This window comes from Antedon bifida, chromosome 1 (assembly GCF_963402885.1).
Source record: "Antedon bifida chromosome 1, ecAntBifi1.1, whole genome shotgun sequence".
In the NCBI taxonomy this organism is placed as follows: Eukaryota; Metazoa; Echinodermata; class Crinoidea; order Comatulida; family Antedonidae; genus Antedon; species Antedon bifida.
Window position 1 is genome coordinate 13631970 of NC_136226.1, and position 19236 is coordinate 13651205.

The 19236-nt window shown below is 31.5% G+C and overlaps 2 protein-coding genes across 4 annotated transcripts in view; both read right to left on the reverse strand.

Moving 5' to 3' along the window:
- Nucleotides 1–6240, reverse strand: part of LOC144843035 (ubiquitin-conjugating enzyme E2 G2) — a 58477-nt gene extending 52237 nt beyond the window's left edge. The window contains exon 1 of the mRNA XM_078699687.1: nucleotides 6231–6240. The gene's annotated coding sequence lies outside the window, so the exon portion shown is untranslated. The remainder of the gene's footprint in view (nucleotides 1–6230) is intronic.
- The window catches only part of LOC144842910 (uncharacterized), a 47073-nt gene that overhangs the window by 23384 nt on the left and 4453 nt on the right, over nucleotides 1–19236 (reverse strand). Inside the window, exons 1-2 of one of the 3 annotated variants that reach the window (XM_078699511.1) lie at nucleotides 18322–18444; nucleotides 9830–10115 (exon numbers count right to left, since the gene is read on the reverse strand). The gene's annotated coding sequence lies outside the window, so the exon portion shown is untranslated. Of the gene's footprint in view, nucleotides 1–9829; nucleotides 10116–10271; nucleotides 10288–18321; nucleotides 18445–19236 lie in introns of those variants that run through there. The other 2 variants (XM_078699526.1, XM_078699518.1) reach the window with 2 other exon arrangements.

A 19236-nucleotide genomic window follows, 5' to 3' on the forward strand; every position in this document is an offset into this window, starting at 1 on the left:
ATATGAGTATGCCTTGAACTGGCTAATAGGTAATCTATACCAGTATTTATACGTTTATACTGCCTAATGATGGAATATTTCTGAATTGTAATGATATTTATTAATGCTACCTGCATCATCATCATTCATGATTTGATCGATACAAGACTTTTTGTTATTAAATAGTAATTTATAAACATATGAAGTAGATAAAGTAATGTTAATATTTCTTGAAGATTGGTTACCACTAGTAGTACACAATGCAGGGATGCATTAGTGCAATACAAGTAATTTGACCAATCATGATGTGATGGACCAATCATGATGTGATGGATCAATCATGATGTGATGGACCAATCATGATGTGATGGACCAATCATGGTGTGATGGACCAATCATGGTGTGATGGACCAATCATGATGTGATGGATCAATCATGATGTGATGGACCAATCATGATGTGATGGACCAATCATGATGTGATGGACCAATCATGATGTGATGGACCAATCATGATGTGATGGACCAATCATGATGTGATGGACCAATCATGATGTGATGGACCAATCATGATGTGATGGACCAATCATGATGTGATGGACCAATCATGATGTGATGGACCAATCATGATGTGATGGACCAATCATGATGTGATGGACCAATCATGATGTGATGGACCAATCATGGTGTGATGGACCAATCATGACGTGATGGATCAATCATGACGTGATGGACCAATCATGATGTGATGGACCAATCATGATGTGATGGACCAATCATGATGTGATGGACCAATCATGGTGTGATGGACCAATCATGGTGTGATGGACCAATCATGGTGTGATGGACCAATCATGGTGTGATGGACCAATCATGATGTGATGGATCAATCATGACGTGATGGACCAATCATGATGTGTTGGACCAATCATGATGTGATGGACCAATCATGATGTGATGGACCAATCATGATGTGATGGACCAATCATGATGTGATGGACCAATCATGATGTGATGGACCAATCATGATGTGATGGACCAATCATGATGTGATGGACCAATCATGATGTGATGGACCAATCATGATGTGACGGACCAATCATGAGGTGATGGACCAATCATGATGTGATGGATCAATCATGATGTGATGGACCAATCATGATGTGATGGACCAATCATGATGTGATGGATCAATCATGATGTGATGGACCAATCATGGTGTGATGGACCAATCATGGTGTGATGGACCAATCATGGTGTGATGGACCAATCATGACGTGATGGACCAATCATGATGTGATGGATCAATCATGACGTGATGGACCAATCATGATGTGATGGACCAATCATGATGTGATGGACCAATCATGATGTGATGGATCAATCATGATGTGATAGATCAATCATGACGTGATGGATCAATCATGACGTGATGGACCAATCATGATGTGATGGACCAATCATGATGTGATGGACCAATCATGATGTGATGGACCAATCATGACGTGATGGACCAATCATGATGTGATGGATCAATCATGACGTGATGGACCAATCATGATGTGATGGATCAATCATGATGTGATGGATCAATCATGATGTGATGGACCAATCATGATGTGATGGACCAATCATGAGGTGATGGAACAATCATGATGTGATGGACCAATCATGACGTGATGGATACATCATGATGTGATGGATACATCATGATGTGATGGATACATCATGATGTGATGGATACATCATGACGTGATGGATACATCATGATGTGATGGATACATCATGACGTGATGGATACATCATGATGTGATGGATCAATCATGATGTGATGGACCAATCATGATGTGATGGACCAATCATGAGGTGATGGACCAATCATGATGTGATGGACCAATCATGACGTGATGGATACATCATGATGTGATGGATACATCATGATGTGATGGATACATCATGATGTGATGGATACATCATGATGTGATGGATACATCATGACGTGATGGATACATCATGATGTGATGGATACATCATGACGTGATGGATACATCACGACGTGATGGAACAATCATGACGTGATGGAACAATCATGACGTGATGGATACATCATGACGTGATGGATACATCATGATGTGATGGATACATCAAGACGTGTTGGACCAATCATGACGTGATGGACCAATTATGATGTGATGGATACATCATGACGTGATGGATACTGTACATCATGACGTGAGGGACCAATCATAATGTGATGGACCAATCATGACAGGATAGACCATCATTGGTCAAATTATCTGTTTTGCGCTTACGTTTTTGCGTTGCATCTTAGTGTTTCATCTTGTGTTTCAACAGAAAATAAGATAACTTGAGATGATAGCCTTTTAGTCTAACAATGTAATACAGACATCAATATTTTGTTTGTATGCATTTTAACCTGAGCATTGGTCAATGTTTCGTTATTATATAAATATAATTTGTGATACTCTAGCATTGTGTCTGTTTTGCGCAATAACTCACATACAACTACTTATTCCTATCATCATTTAGAAACAACCTTATGAACTCAATATTATCCAATATTGCAAGTTATCATTATATAAAAAAGGGATCAATAAATACATTAATAAAAGTATAAATACAGGCATATAAGACATTAAAAGTCATAGACTATCAAACAATAAAATTGCAATTTGTTTTTTCTTGATCAATATAATTTTCCAATTTGCATAGCTTTACAAAATTACAATACAATTGTTCGAGTAAAGGAAAGTACTTAAGTAATAATAGGAAAATTTAAAATGAAAGTTAGTACTAAACAATGGTTACATGCCCAATAGTCATTTTCCACCATAAATCCCTTGAATTATACATTAAAAAAAATTAAAATAACAATCATCATTTCAAAGGATAAACTAATTGTATTGATTAGCCATATCAAATTTGCAATATGAAGATCCAGTTTATACCATTTATTTTAAGATTGTAAACCGTTATATAATAGAAGATTATAAGAATAATAATATACTGTAATAGTATTCAATGGTTTTTTCATTTTAAAATGTATAAAAAAGAAGAGAGAATATACAGTAATGCAACAGTAAACACAGTTTAAGTTAAATGTATTCATAACTAGTATCTGTAACAAATATTTTTTAAATTAAACAAATATGGAGTTTTTTAAAAATAAAATTCAGGCCTTGTCTTTTTAAAATTATAGCTGTGCTACAAATTGCACTTGTCAATACATTCAGGGGTGTGCCGTTTGTATTTTGGTGTATAGAAGTTTACCAAATTTAAGTGTGTTGTAAATCACACTCCTCAAGGGCAGTTTAGCAGTGTGTTACTGTACAGTAGGTGAGTGATCGCATTTGCTCACTCAAAAGAAAAGGCCTGACATGCTACGCTCACGCTAAGGTCAAATTTTCTTTCGCAAAATGTGCGAAAGGTCACCGATTTTTTTTTACGCAAAATTGTATTGAGTTTTAAAAACCATGAAAATGGCTACATTTTTCGGTAGATACATCAAATAAATATGTAGGTTGTTGTCTTGCATAATTGTTTTTATTTTTATTCATTCAAAAATTTGTGATTAAAATACAAATAAAACATGACCGCATTAAAAAATGTAAAATGATTTACAACTACTCGCCTGTACAATTAATAGGCCTCTCCTAGCGGAAAACTCGTTTTAATTTATTCGAGTGACGCGAAAAAAACGTCATTGATGGCAAGTAACGCTAAATCGCTGTCACTTATTATAGGCTGGCGAGCGGCGAAGTCGTTGTGGTTTACATAAAACTTTAATATTTGAAGCTTAGGCGGACGAAGTTTGAGTTTTTAAAGAAAAATTATTTTCGCAAGTTTTGCGAATGATATACATTTTTTTTTCGCAAATTGACAACTCCATTCGCAATTTGCGAAAACGCGAATGGTTTAGCGTGAGCATAGACATGTATAATACTACTGTAATAGAAGAAAAAAGTGACAAAACAACATGATTCAAAACTATAAAAATTGGTCTTATCTATTTTGACTTAAGTTTAGTATACGTAGTCTCACATAGTATTAATTTTCTAAACTATTGCTAAACAATCATTTTTTTTATGAAGAAAAACGATATTATTGCAGAAATATGCTGGTTGAATGAAAGAATTATAATACATAATAAAGAATCGGAAGTAGAATAATGATATCACCATAAAGGCTTATTTGACTGGTAAGATCCTAATAATAAACGTTTCTATATGGACAGACAAGAAGTACAAATCAGTTTGAGTAACTTGTGATGTGAGTAACGAGTTGAATAGGCATACTGTAGACCAGGGCCGTAGCCACTAGTGTTGGCAACGTTTCAACCTAACCACTTTATCGGTCTACACTATCAAACTAGTTTGACAAAAAAAGTGTGATGTGCCCAAGTATGATAGTGATATGCCCAAATATGGTAATGATATGACATCATCATATTCATATATGGGCACATCACATTTTATTGTCACATAAATTTTGAGTAGACAGAGCTTTACATAGAACTGCAAGAATTAAACATCATGTTTAATACTACAGTATACATGTATAACAGACGGAGAGAAAGTTATCATTGATTTACAGGAAAGCAGAGTTATTGCACATTTCCTTTCATTAAAACTTTCTAGGAATCCTGTTCTATTTATTCATAAACCACAGAGTTTCCTTTCATTATTCATAGCTTGAAATAAAAATAATACAGGCTTGTTTGTACTAGAATGAAATTATCAATCAATTTATTTAATTTATTATTTTTGGGCAATACAGGAACAGGTTTAGATCAAGTCTATATACAGTAGATCACTGTCTACCAGTGGACAATAACAAAGGTATATAAAGTTAGGCTAAGAGAAATTTAAAAACCACTAAACAAACCACTTAAGGAAAACCCTTCAACATTTATTGACTTCAGTTCACTTGAATTTGGCAACATGACTCTTCAGCCATATAAAAAATTTGCATGTAAAAGAATAGGGATACCTTTCTTAAACTTGCAAACATTTTATATATTTTTTTAATTCTCTTTATTTTAGTTAGAATTTTATTAATAACTCTGTGGTTCCTGTACCTTGAATTGCTATACATTCTATCATTTTTAAATTCTTTGTATTCCAAATTTATATTTAGCGGAAATTTCTATATATAAAAAAGGATACAAATGCAACATTTTTACATCACTGTATTTTAATTTAGCCCTGAGGCGCACAAAAAAGGAAACACATGTGCATGTTCTGTACATACAATACAATGTACAATAAGCATTACAAACAGATTACTAATGTTAAAGACACCTTCCCTACAATTTGTGACGTTTTGTAAAAATAATACATATATATTACTTTAAAAACATGAAACCAGGTCATTTCTTGTCTTAAATGTACGTTTTATGGTGAATTATGATAAAAAGTGAGAAACAATGCACTACCTAAGTAGCTCGCGGCGACTGACCTCTCGCGGATGGTCTTTAGACCTAGCCTAGCTAGGCTTAGTTTGTAGGCCTAGCTGGTAAACATCGGTAATGTACTAACATCGTACGCTAGCTATATACCTAGCCTGACGTTGTATAGTTGCTGCATTAATTGTCTTTCTATTTTTGCCAGACTCTGTTGATACAAATTGGGGAAAACCCGGTATTTTTGCTGAAAAGTTAGGAGTCTTCCATTTGTTTTGGCCTCACGATCGATCAAAAAGTGGGTGAATTACAGAAGAAAAACAGAAATATCAATCCGCGCGCAATGCATTTTGGGATTTATAGCGGGCCGCTATAATTATTAGAATCGACTTATTTTTCACATTTTTAACCATTTAAAGACGAAAAAAGTTATCGCAATAGGACCATATAGTATTATTTTTACATTAAATATAATTTTTGATCTTAAAATAGATCTAAAAAACATAGGGAAGGTGTCTTTAAGTAAAGTCTATACACACAGCCAGGTTCTGCTCTACTATATGAGATACAATTATATTTTACTGTGTATTGTGAGACAGACTTCCAAGCTTGTTTTTTTCTCTTAAAGTAACATTAACAATGAAATTTAAAATGATAACATTTTAATACTGGTTTTATTATCTTTCTATCTATGCTTATTGCACCATGCACAATGAGGAAAGATTTGCTGGTGTGAGGGTCTATTTTAGTCATTAATCGCGCCCTCATACTTACTTACTCATGTTACATTTGGGGTACAGAAGAAGGCAGTGATAGTCCTGTCGTCCATGCCATCGACGAATTAATCCTCCGATATCACTCATCTTGTCTCATGTTTATTTGTCATAAAAACTTTCATATTCTGTGTGTTGGTTTAATTAATTTACATTTTAACTTCTGATTTGTTTCCTTAATAATATTGATTAAATTATAATAGGCCTAAATAGTATTTTAAAATAGCTTTGGTTGAATCAAGTTGATCGTTTTATTGATTGCGTTTAATATCTGACATCTGTTTATTATTGTTAAACTTACTTATATTCCGTCTTTTGTCATTTTGTAATACTTATACGGCCATTTTGTGATAATAGCAAATGTTGTAAAAATAATAATAATTGTGACCTTGAAACTAAATTCTAAACTTAACAATAAAATATATAGTTGCATTCATTTATAGTCTCCTTTTCTGTCTGTCCAGTGTTTGAACTAGGACCTTCATTATTAAACTCAGTCTTATTCGCTTCTCTCACATATTTATCGCTTCTACTAAATTATTACACATTGGACGAGTTCTGATGGTGACACTGGCACATACTGTAGTGATTTCTATCTAGGTCTAGACATCATGACAAGATGGTGCTAAAATGCTAACAGTTTCTGGAGATGCATGTAAACAAGAATTGTTAACTACTGAAGTGCTATATTCCTATGTAAATAATCCAGAAGTAAATTTATATTGTAAACATTATCAACTAAAGAGTCAACACAAACGCAGCTTAAAGCAATGGAGAGGGTGCATCAAAATCAGATTGAAGTTGCTACAGTACTACGCATATTAAATACATATGTTGATATTTTTTGTTGAGAGTATTACCTTGAATGTACAGTATGAATATGAGCATATTTCTACAATCCTATCTAACTTGCGTTGTTTGTATTCAAGATCCTAAATGACAGTGCTCCTGCTTATTTATCTGACCTTGTGGATCGTTACGAATCATCCCGCAGAGGCCTACGATCATTGTCACAAAACCTTCTTCAAGAGCGTAGAGCGAAAAATCAGTGGGGTCAGAGATCTTTTTACGTTGCGGCCGCAAGTGTATGGAACAGCTTACCAGCAACAGTTAAATGCTCGACTAGTCTAAACAGTTTCAAGACCAACCTAAAGACGTCGCTATTCGCTGATGTTCTCGCACGTTGTTAATGCACAAAGCGCCATGAGCGCCACATGGGTGGAGGATACCGGCGCTATATAAATTTTCATTTATTATTATTATTATTATTATTATTAAATGTAAGAAATTAATACTAACAAATCAAATACAATAACAACACGATTTAATAAAGCTGTACTACATTTAAAAATTAAATTGTGTCTTGATTTATATTTTCAACAATACAGTATTGTGGCCATTTTGAAGAGTCCGCAACCTGTTTGATGTGATATAGCTCTCTAGCTGTACTGTATAATACCTAAGGTTTTGAATCAACAAACCGTATCAATACATATTCCATAAAATGCCTGGAGGATAAAAATTCCTTCTAACTTTAGATTTCTCCCAGGCACACAAAAAGCTGCTAAGAACTGACTACCTACTGAGGCTAATACAGTCTGTCTACCTTATCGCACTAAAAGTATCCTTTGATAAATTTACATTTAACAAGATAATAGGAGAGTTCAGAATGCAGGTAAATCACTCCTACTCAGTTTACGGATATAGTCAATTTCTTTGGATCTTGGCTGCACCCACAAATGAAATTACATTATTGCCTAAAATAGTAATTTTACTTTTAGATAGATATATAATCTTCCAGCGCATTACTTATTGTATACTTTAATAAAGCTATTTGAATTTTAGATAATAATATTTTACTTTATTTAATTATTTTTTCTACTTTTGTTGATATTTGAAGATAAGTGCATTGAAATTCAATTCGATAATTTGCATATTTTTTTTTATCTTTAAACTGATAAAATTATGTTTTTTTCTATAAAATTTAAATTATGTTGTTTGTTGTAGGGGTTGCGAATACTAACATGCTTCTTATGATGCTAGATATAATAATAGTTCATTCTTATATAGCGCATATATTAAGCAAGCTCTCAAGGGGCTGCACATTATTACCCTGGTCATTTTAGATATGTTATGTCATTTTTTTATACAAAGAGTTTCATTCAATACAATGTCACAATATCTAGTTAGTCCTGTTAAATGTTAATATTTTTTCTCGAAATGTTAGGTCAGTACACTGGATAACAAACAATAGACTAAACGTAGTGGGTAGATAGTGGGCGGCTAGATGGTGGGTGTTACAGTATTATAACTGTCAAGAATTTCAAAATTTAGCAATTACTGTATAAGCTTTGGCCATCTTCAATTATGTTTCTGTACTGTAAAGCCGAAATCATATTTCCATCTGGATTTTGGAATTTTAGGTTAACAGCACGATCAATTCTGAACTTTCTGAACCAACTTTCTCATCCTTTTTTTTTTATATTTTCTAACATTAACTTTTCAAATTTTCAATCTCTGATTTTATTTATTAAATCCACAAATCTAAGATTGTATATTTTGTATGCTTTTTTCTATTAAGCAACAGTCGTGTATAACGAGTATAGCCACCAAACAAGATTACTTTTCTGATGTTGGTCAAAACATGGAGGCAATAAATATTCATTTCTTCCATGGTCAAATTAAGAATTATAAAAAGAATGTAGACAGAGCTTAATAACCATTCTTTTATTTATCATGTCCATATAGGGGCACATCCTTTGTCACATAAAGTTTGATAGTGTAGACGGAGCTTTAAGTTTCTACAAATTACTCAATTCTAGTAATGTGTTGTCTAAAAGGATGTTGTCTGAAATGTATGTTTACGAGTTTATATCGCTCTTCTTGGAAAGAAATAGGCAAATGTTGGTTTATTCAAGGAAGCTGGGCACGACTGCTATACCATTGATTACTAAAATGTAAATCCACTGCTGTACACAGTATAGACCTATAATACAGTGTTGTTCTTTTCAATTTTAAAGTATATGATTTATGATTATTTACACAAGCAGTGTGGCATACAAACATAATCTGTATAATATTAAAGATACATATTTACTTTAATGTTTACCATTGATATCATATCAAAATATGGCAATGCATTATGCCAGCACAATTAACATTTTATGATAATTTAATTAACCAACTGTTGCAAATACAGTGACTATCAATATACACAATTTGCTGTGCAAAGTGATAATTTATTAGTGTATATTTAAGTACAATTATGCTGCTGGAATAATGAATATAAAATGATTGGTTTAAATTCTGATCAACAAAGAATTAAAAAAAATAACCCTTTTTAAAATAATTTTCTAGTATTAAGGTGATATATAAATTTAAAAAAATTATTTTTTAATAATGAAAAATATAATATTAATAATTACACCATTGGTAGGCTACATAGTCCATGTACGCTTAACCATACGCTACTAAACCTCCGGTGTTGACCTTCATGCACTACTGTAGCTTAGAATAAAGCATACAAAATAACAATAAAATCATAGATTTGTGGATTTACTAAACAAAAACAGAGATTAAAAATGTAAACAGAAATGGAAGTTGATTCACAGCCTAACTATAATATTTACAAGTGAAAGAATGTGTTAAGTACTTACCTTTGATTTTGCGCTGAAATTATATCACATTCCAGTCTGGTTTCTGTGAAACGATTATTCTTCCGAGAAGCTTGATAGGCAAGCCCATTGAACTCTGGTCACAACAGATGTGGAATACGTGGAAACGGGGTTTAGCGGTAGCCAATACAATCCTACACAGCCAAACGCTTGACTAAACTATCATATTACAAAGTATTGTATTGACCTTTTCATAGAATTGCATACAGCAGACTCTCACAAAGACGGCTGTCTGTGGAGGCTACATTCAATCAAGCCTGTTTATTTTCTGTAAGAAAAATTAGAAGTGCAAAAGTTAGAATTGTTGGGAAAACTACTATTTTATATATGTGTGAAAGGAAATATAAATTAATAATACTACAATATTAGTAGTAGTACTGTAATAATAACTCTTTTTTTGTACTGTATTATACGGAACCCTGACCTTTTTAACAAGAGTTCATTGGTGGGAAAATATGTACTTCCTGACCTAAGACAATGCCAAATACAAGCTATATCCAATACAATAGAACAATATTATTCTATTAGGCAGCTGATAAACACCGTCAGTGCAAACATTCAAATGCTGTAGGTTATTTAAAGTATACAGTTTTAAAAGTTTCACAATTACACATTTTAATTTTTATCCAACACATAATAAATACTATATATTGTTAAGGATATTTATTTTTTTTTATGTTTTTACACACTTGGTCTTAAATAAACAATTAAAATTAAATTATAATATTAATTAAATAATTTATTATTAAATAATAATAATACAGTATATAAATAATAAACAAGTCATTTTCTTTTTTGCTTCCAAAGACAGTAAAAAAAAACTTATAATACTGTATATTTGTTTATAAAATAATATACGGTACATAAAATAATAATAACTGAGGAAGGATTACAGTAGTGTTATCCGAAAGCTCTGTAATTTCCTTTTGCAGGTTTTATTGTACTTTATAATTTTGATTTGCACTTTTCTTTTTTTTTTGGTATCTTCATTGAGATCTAGGCACTGATACCCACAGCATTGTCATTATTCAGTAATTTTTTTTTTTTCATCCATAAAATAATAATACTGACAAATCAATGGTTGCTTTTAAAAATCAATGCCATTATAAAAATTTGACTACAGGATACTGTATGACGTTCAGGATGTGTAAAGGTACATACCACATCCACCATCGTTGAGGCTAAGGTGTGTATACCGAAGCCCTATATATTTAAAATTACAAGACATCTGTAAAAGAAATTACAAATAGTAGTACTGTACAACTGCACAATTTCATTCTTCCAAAAAAAAAAAAAGACTTTTAAAAGGTTATCCCACGGATATACATACCGCTGTCTAAACCCTGATTTTGTTGATAATGCAAGTTATTAAATAGTTTTATTGTTTTAAGACTTCTCAAGGCTTTTACTATAATTTAGGGATATGATGAATTTCAAGAGGAAATTCATGACTATAATATATGAAAGTATTTCTGTGAATTTGACTTTGTTTATTTAACAATTCAATAACCCAAACTATTCTGTATTAACTGCGATAATACTCAGTCATACATAGTGGCTTTTGTTTCTACAATAACTATATTTTAGTAGTTCTTGTCATATCTGAGTACTTTTATAATTAAATCTAAAAACATTGCTCCAATCAATTTTCCCATGACCATTGAACAAAAATGCTATGTTAGTTACACAACAAAAATCATTCTGTACATTTTTTTCTCCTCAAAATAAGTAAAGTAAGTAAACATCTTTTTACCTCAACAAAACCTTTACTTTCTGTTTATTTTGTTTCCTTGGACTTTTACACTTGAAACCAAATCAAAATTGTGGGTTTATTGTAAATTTTCATGGTTTGATACATTTCCACCAAACAGTACTAAAAAGGTTGAAATTTACAATTATAATTTATAATGAGTACTGAAAATAATTGAATGATTTACAGTACTAGAAATAATTATAATTTGATTGACTAATAGTATTAAAGCAAACTCTTTGTATAATGAATAAATCAGGTTTTTTTCCACCCACACACATTTAAACAGATAACAGGGGGAATGCTATATCAATCACTCAATAGTGATATTTAACTATTTTATACACAACAAATCCTAAACCAGTAGAACGAGTCTTCTTGGATAAGGAATATAAACCGTCCGTAAAGGTCCAGCGTACACATAGCTCATGTGTACTTTAAAGAACCTAGTACATCTTTCGAGACGAGTATTGGGTTACCACGATGTACTAGTCCACACACAGCCACTGTCGCACACCGGCAACCAAACCGGTACCCATATCAACTGCTTTAGAGCATGGTGTGGAGGGTGGTTGGACACCCACAAGGGCATCACTTCAGGAGAACCAACGACGGCCATCCAGAAAAAAACCCTACCAGCCCGGAGAGGAGTTAATCACCACTAGGAAATATGGCGTATGCCTGAGTGTCGTATCATGATGAGTACTACTGCATCTCGTCTGCTACGCCCCTACGTACACTTAAGAAATGCTAAAGACAAAACCTGATTTAAAAGAACAGTAGGTAATCAATATGCAAAGTGATCAGAAAGGTCGGTTTTTGGACTGATTCAAATCAAATTTTTTCAATTACTATGTCTACAAATATTTACATTTTAAGCAAGGTACAGTTATAAAAATATAATATACAAAGTTCCTGATGGTGATCAAATAAAGATCGAAACAATGATTTTATACTAAATATTACACAAAGTATTGAATTATCTGAATTTGTCTAGAATTGGAATAATACCTACTGATCAATATCTCATCCATCTTTCCATTACAGAACAAGTTCTACTGAAATCAACAAACAGGATTGGAATAGAAGGGCTAGTGGCACTCACAAAAGATAGCATAAAGTGACTATTATATGCACAGTAACACACCAAGTACCTACCAGCAAATATGCATGATTTGGAATAAATACATTTATCTGGCAATTTCAATAACTTTCCTAACATTTTTTATGACATTCACAAATAATAATATTATTATAAAAAAAGAAGCAAATTATTTAAGAAAACAATTTGAAACATGATGTACCTTTGCTGGCAGGGATAAGTTTCTAAAACTGTAAACCTACAGTTGAAATAAAGATGTTTATCAAATTTCCCCAGCACCCTCTCTAATACCATTTTTTTGTCTACTATTGTTTGTCTATCCAGGCAAGCTAAAAATAGAGAGTACAATTAGTGGTGCTATAACAAATTTTTCCACCTTTAACCCTTTACTTTATTTATAGCATCAATCAATATAGTAACGTACACTGGATTTCACTGTAATGAGCATACATACAGTAGTACATACAGTATAAACATTGTATTTAATTAACAATAAAACCAGTATACATTGTAGATATTAATATTTTCCATAAATTGGTTTTTTTTTACAGTAAGTGATTGATATATGTTGTGAATGTGATGCAATAGTGAATTATATTTAAAATTTGAATATATAATACATTTTAAGTCTTAATCTTCCAACTAGACAACAGTATTTGCTAAACATGAAGTCTACAAACAAACAAATAAAATGTGATATCTGCCAATTGCTAGGCAACTAAACCATGTCTGGTTATAAAAACTAAGGAAACCAATATACCCTAAAACGGATGCAAATAATGACAGATAAGGAAAAAGACGAGTCCCCTGGGCTGTGTAATTTCTCATTTACAATCTCTACTCAGTTACACTTTGCCTGTAAGAAGGAAACAAAGTTTCCATGGGAATCAGACGTTTCATTGAAATACTTTTCCCTGATGAGAACATAAGAAACATGATGTCTAAATCTACGGCTCAGGAGAATGCTAAAATTATGGATACTTGCTACTGTTTAGTGAATGGCTGTAGACAAAGCTAAAGAGGCCATTAAAGCATTTTGTTGATGTTGATGTAATATTGAAACAATAGGATAGCAAACAAACTATCTAGGCCTACTGTACATTTAGGTGAGGAGGCATCTACATTCTCTATTTTACTTTCAATTATATTTGATTTTTTTTATACATTACCAGAAAAGGATATGTTTACATTGCCTTCTCAGTACCACAGAGCATCCGTACTTATGACTGAGAGTGAGCATCTGTTGCTACTATCGTCTTAACCATAGGGATATATTCTGCTACAATATCTGCTTGAACCGAGACCTAATGGAATGACAGGCAAGACCCACCATCAACCATCATCACATGAATTGTTATTTAACTATAGGTTCTTGCAATTATCTTCCAGAAGATGGTCCAAGCAACAAATTAAGCAACACAAAAAAAAACAGAAACAGCATAAACAAGAAATATTTCTTACAAAAAACGCTGCTCGCTTATTGACGTAAAAGTTTTAAAGACATATCGTCAAAAAATATTTTTTATTTCAAATTTGTTTTTGAATGTGTCATTTTATTGTCACATAATAGTTATTTTACCTGAAAAAAATGTAATTTAATGCAAAAAATACTTAAATTGTCTGTCAGACAATGGTTTTTGGGTTATAATTAAACATTTCTTTTCTCTTTTTATGTGAATAAATATTATTTTTTTGTTACAGAAGTGAATAACTTTGATATGAAACACAGATTCAATTTCTGTCACTTTATTTTATTTCTAAGGTCAAGTCTGGGGGTCACTTCATAAAGCTAGATACTTCAAGTGTAAAGTATCCTATTACAAACAAAAACTTTAATGGACTGTTTTGATAATAATTCAATGATTATCTGACAGAGAATTACAGTTATTATATCACTTCAATCTGTTGATTCGCGTCAACCAATCAAAGGGCAAGAATCCAAAATCGTTCAACCGTGAGCCCTCATAGACTCTTTTCCCAGACGTTTTTTGGGTCCAGCAGCTGGGACCTAAAAATTATAGTCCTATATAATCCTTTTTTAGCAAAAACGTCAGTGTCTAGTACTATAACTGCTGCTTGCTTTCAGCTTATAAATAAGTCATCTCTTGTGACGTAGCGGGCTAGAGCAGCAGCGTGAAAAGGAATAAAAACAGCATATTTAAAGACACCAGACCTGCAAATGTTGACATACATAAAATGTAATGTGTAACCTTAAATTAGGTTTAAAAAAAACGTTGGTCTAGTGTCTTTAACTCTCTTTATTCCTGAATTGTTGACTATACCAAAGGATTTGTGAATTTTAATTAAAAGTTTGATATAGGATAAATTTCAAATTCACAGAAAGACCTAGACACTTCTAAGAAACATTAGCGAGGTCTGAATTCGCTGAAATATTAATAACATTTGAATATCTTTATTAAACAACAAACTTTGTTATATTGCAAGAATTTGCTTTACCAACGGAGCTTCATGCTTAAACTGTCAGGAAACATTTAAACAACATCCTTATTGTCATTTTTTTAAACATTTCATCCTGTAATTGGTCTTAATAACTACCTAGAATCAATTAAAGTATAGTTTAGTCTTCCGCAATTTATGCAATATCATAAATACTAACTTCATTGTTTATCGTAACTAAATGTGTTTACGAATACATTAACGCCAATTAGCATATAAGATGCTGATGGATAATAAATAGTGTGTTTTATTGAGTACAATAAATTCAAATATTATCGTCTAAGAAGATACTAAATATCATAAATAGATTCATAAATAGAGAAAAATTGTTACTATAGTATTGCATTGTTTAATGATAAAATACAGTAGGCCTAAGTGTGTTTATGAATACATTTCCTTCACTCAGCATTAATATTCATATCAAATTTTTTAAAGAGAGATAACAATGGTAGAATAATTACTGACCAACAATGCGGTCGATATCACATTTTTTTACGCGTTTAGCATTCCATTGTTTATCACAATATAATGTGTTTATGAATACGTTTGTTGCACTTAGCATTATTACTGTAAAATTAAAGTACTAAATGATAAAATTATCAATATTATACTTCACATATTTATGGAAACACTATATTTGAGATGTATAATTTAAGAAACGATAAAGTGCAATTGCTAATGTTACGTAATACGTTTATACGAAGTGTTCAATAATATACAGTTTTCTATTATATTAATAAATTCAAATTAAATTAAATAGTGCGTCTAGGAAAACCTTATAACATACTGTACCATATAACTACCATTAGTATATAAGCAACTGTATAGTAAACTGTATTGATAAAACTTTCTTTAAAATATTGTTATTGAGTAGCCTTAGTGTATACCTTAATTTTATGTTCAAATTAACTTAAAAACTGTTGTATTTATTATAATTTAATTAAAATATTTGTTTGATGTGAATTTAAATTGTAGGGAATAGTGGAAAGGTTGGGGTGATGAACATAACAAGACTTTATAATTTATAAACCACATGTATTTTAAAAATTGTTATAAAGTATAGTAGCATAAAGATTATTATCTTTGATTTATCAAGGCCCTGACGAGACCAATTATTTACAGTAATGGTGTATTGTGTATTCTAGCACAGCTTTTTTAATCGCACTCTGAAATATTTTCTCATGGATTTGGCACCAAGTCAAGTTTCTCTATAAATAACTATAGAGGGCAGCATTCATTTATTTCTTCCTACTTTACACTTTAAAGACTTCAGACACAGAATACAAAAACTATTTTACAATAAAACAGAGACTGCCTTAAAGTGCATATCGTACACATTGTGATCAAAAGCTACTGTAGGTTGAAAAAAATATTGTGCAGAATGCAATCACATACAAATACTGTACAATTCATTTTTCTCCTCTGACAAAAATGATAAAGCCCAAGTGAGTTATCACATTGCCATACAACACAATACAGTATATTATCTATTGGGCAAATGCAGCTTACGCCATTTATTGATACAATAGGGAAAATTGCCTCATAATTATCTTTAACAGTCAACTTGCTGTACACACCATTGAATGTTTTTTAGATCTAATTTAAGATCACAAACTATATTTAATGTAAAAATAATACTATAAGGTCCTATTGCAATAACTTTTTTCGTCTTTAAACGGTTAAAAATGTGAAAAATAAGTCAATTCTAATAATTATAGCGGCCCGCTATAAATCCCAAAATGCATTGCGCGCGGATTGATATTTTTGTTCTTCTTCTGTAATTCACCCACTTTTCGATCGATCGTGAGGCCAAAACAAATGGAAGATTCCTAACTTTTCAGCGAAAATACCGGGTTTTCTCCAATTTGTATCAATGCAGTCTGGCAAAAATAGAAAGACAATTAATGCAGCAACTATACGTCAGGCTAGGTATATAGCTAGCGTACAATGTTTGTACGTTACTGATGTTTACCAGCTAGGCCTACAAAAGACCGTCCACAAGAGGTCATTCGCCGCGAGCTACTTAGGTAGTGAATTGTTTCTCACTTTTTATCATAATTTACCATAAAACGTACATTTAAGACAAGGAATGACCTGGTTTAATGTTTTTAAAGTAATATATATGTATTATTTTTACAAAACATCACAAATTGTAGGGAAGGGGTCTTTAACTAAAGCAGGCATATTAGTTACATATGATATAACAAGCTCTGTGCTTTCTCATTGCATATAGAGGGCATGCATACTTGTAGAGGTAGAAGATATTACTATAGTTATAGCAATAGGTATTATACTTAAACTTGAAAGCCAATTAGGTAATAAAGTGCTTTGAACAAAATGGGATCTGAAAATAACTGCTGTACCTGTTCACAAATTTTTAAATTCAAATTTACACTACTGAAGCTTAATAATTCTGTTGGATGGTATAACAAAAATAATAATTTGCAATTGAAATAAAAGTTATTTATGTAACCCTGATGTTTTGAAGAAGCGAGTAAGTCCACTACTCAATACAAAACATATTACTTTGCTTAAATTGAATAATTGTTTTGGTAATGTTATAATTTGTTTGAGGTTTGTTTATATGCCGTTGACATTCTCTCGTAGACATTAGCTGATTGGTCAATTTGATATCCAGTAGTGATCATATATATTTACTGAAGAGAGTCACAATAAAGGTACACGAAGTCAAAGTAACAACACTTTGATAATACCTAAATGGAATAATACTCAAGGTAAAAGAACTTTTAATTACAGATCTACAAAATTATAGAACTTTCTACCTAACAAAATAAAAAATGATCTTTATATGACAGTATCAACTTTCAAATCACAAATTTCAAAACTTTAATTCAAAACTAAATCTAATTAATGCTCAATGATTAAAACTTCTTCTTGTTTAAAAATCTCAATTAATTCTGTTTTTACCTTTAAATGTGCTTACTTTAATTGTGTTAATTTGATTTTGATAATTTTAGGTTTGATTTTATATTTTCTTTTGTCCATTTATATACTGCATTTTGTTTACATTTATGTAGTTAAGAACTGAACCAATTTGGAAATCAGTACATTGTATTAAAAGTGTATTTCAGAATAAAGAAAGATTAAATAAATAAATAAATAAGTGAAGTTTACTCTGTAGTTGTATACAGTATTATATAATACCTCTGATAAGTGAACTGCTGCCCTCTATAGTGAAGGTTAGGGAATGCATGGCACATAAGGTTTTCTGTAAAATAAATTATACATCTTCTGATTAAAGTGGAAGACCATTTTTCTGTGGCCCAAATCAATACAAAATAAACTTTACAATAGAATCACTTTATTTAACCTAATCCATATTACCTCAATGAGTGCCAATTAACCTGTATTGTGGCTGTACAAGCTGTATGTGTGCAATAATAGCTTAGGACTAGGTCAGTTTTCAAATACAGTATACCATTGCTTCTCTATCATGGACAAAGGGTCGAAAAGGCAATTTGAAATATATAATATTTTGATTTTACCCTGACCATATTTATTGTATTTTAAACACTAATTTTGAAAAAGAAATCTGTAGGCTACTGTACACCAGATATAACTGATGTCTCATCACAAATCAGAGGTCATTCAAAAGAAAATTGTACAGAGAATAAAAACATCCTTCTTGGGATAAAATGTTTATAAACCTTAAACACTGTACAATCAAGCTGGCTAGAATTGTGTTATTAGGTGATCATTTAGAATAAAATGATCACCTATTGTTATTGTATAAAATCTTTATTATTATTTTTTTTTTTTTTTTTTTTTTTCTTTTTATTGTTTCTGTACACTATTTTGTGTAACAATTATCTCAAAAAGTTTAATGTCAATGATTACAAAAATTTCAGAATATCTTTCAAATAATATAACTTAATCCTAATAAGCTTTCCAGCGTGATCACTCATCCGTGACGACATTTATACGCCATTTTGCGAAATCACATTATCAATCATATCTCCAAAATTCATTATCACATATTAATGAAATTCACTACACGTAAACTTCAGATCAAGGGTAAAAATATTAGCAAATAAAAAGTTGCGCGTTTCAAGGTCATGC